Source organism: Lygodium microphyllum, chromosome 10, assembly GCF_053477565.2.
Source record: "Lygodium microphyllum isolate KBCC chromosome 10, Lygodium_microphyllum_v1.1.10, whole genome shotgun sequence".
Taxonomy (NCBI): Eukaryota; Viridiplantae; Streptophyta; class Polypodiopsida; order Schizaeales; family Lygodiaceae; genus Lygodium; species Lygodium microphyllum.
The window spans coordinates 53,250,851-53,252,381 of record NC_141144.1 but is presented as its reverse complement, the minus strand read 5'-3'; the positions used below and the strand labels follow the sequence as shown (position 1 = coordinate 53,252,381).

Genomic DNA, 1,531 nt, shown 5'->3' with positions numbered 1-1,531 from the left:
TGCACGGGGTGCTCTTCACGTGGATGCTTGCCCTTCGTGTTAGAAATGACACGCGACGGTGGCATTCAATCTTTTGTGCGTCGCCTCCATGTGTGCGGGGTTTAGGGTTCACATTTAGTAGCGTCCTCCGTGGCATGAGCGGCATGGCATGCCGCCATGCCTCTCTCTTGAGCTCTCTCGTGCCACTTTCCGAGTATACAAGAGCTCTTTGGAATTCCTCTGTGTTCGTGGTGCGGTCATACCAGCGCTAATACACCGGATCCCATCAGAACTCCGCAGTTAAGCGCGCTTGGGCCAGAACAGTACTGGGATGGGTGACCTCCCGGAAAGTCCTGGTGCTGCACCCTTTTGCATGCTTGTTTCGAGACCGTGGCATGGAAATCCCCTCGGATCACGTCTTGACTCTCCAACGCTGACATCGTGGTAGGAAACCCCCTCGCCTTGCCATGATGCGGCGCCTCCTCTCCTCGTCGCGATTGTCTTTGCGTACGTCGTGCCTGGCCCCTCCCTCTGCCTCGCTTTCACGTGATACCCCCTCCTCACGATGCGAGGTTTTTTGGGAGCGGAGGGTGAAAGATGGAGTTCTTTGGGGTGGCTCAACTTGCTTAAGCCAGTATTTTGTATGAGTCAATGTATATGAATTAAAAGCCAGAGTTACTGAATTATACATGCAGGATGCTGATTGTGCTGACTGGGTAGCTTTCAGGAAGACACTTAGGGAATAATTTTACATTGAAGACACCAATTTGATTACTCGAAAGACTTTCAAAGAGTGGGTTCTACAAGCTAATAAGGGTTTTATGGCTTTACAAATTTATTAACAGAATTTAAAAGTTGGTTTGAGCAGTTAGATCTTGCAGAATAGCAAGCTCTTGCAAGTCAAAAATTTCAATTGTTTCTACAAGTAGCAAATCTTGAGTTTGGAGAGAAGCTTGATGATTTGTTAGAGGATCAAACTACAGAGATAGGTCTTAAAATAGAGTGAAGACATGTTAAGGAAGCTGTTACTGCACTGGTGAAAATCATAGAAGAAGAGAAGGATTGCATGTATCTAGCTTTCCCACTGTTACAAGCAAAAAAGTTTATATATCTATTAAGTTAGCCACGTCGTGGCTAACCCTATGACTGCATCTACTCTTCCCAATGTTAGGGAGGAAGATATATTAGATGAATTAGTCAAAGGCATGAGGAATCTATAGTTGAAGGTTGCAAAATTGGATGAGAAAGGACAAGAGGAATGTGAATGGGTAGCAGCCCCTAAACCAGGGAAAAGATTTATGTGGTGTGATAGTTTGCAGCATGAAAGGAAGGATTGTGCTGGTTATCAAGAGCCTTGGTATGACAACTCATCTTTTGGAAAGATGGCAATATCCATGCACAAGAAACAGGATTGCCTCTTGCTTCAAATTTTGGAAAGGGAGATATGTAAAAGTTGTTAGAAGATATGACTATCCAAAATTATTATGCAATTGTGCATGCTTCTAATTTTGGTCTATAGTTGGATAGAATGCTTGGCCAAGTGACAATTGGT

The 1,531-nt window shown here is 44.5% G+C and overlaps 1 non-coding gene across 1 annotated transcript; it reads left to right on the top strand.

Moving 5' to 3' along the window:
• Nucleotides 1-228: 228 nt before the first annotated feature.
• Nucleotides 229-347, top strand: LOC148030002 (5S ribosomal RNA). Its single transcript, XR_015692297.1, has one exon. It is a non-coding gene; the product is annotated as a 5S ribosomal RNA (ribosomal RNA).
• Nucleotides 348-1,531: the final 1,184 nt, after the last annotated feature.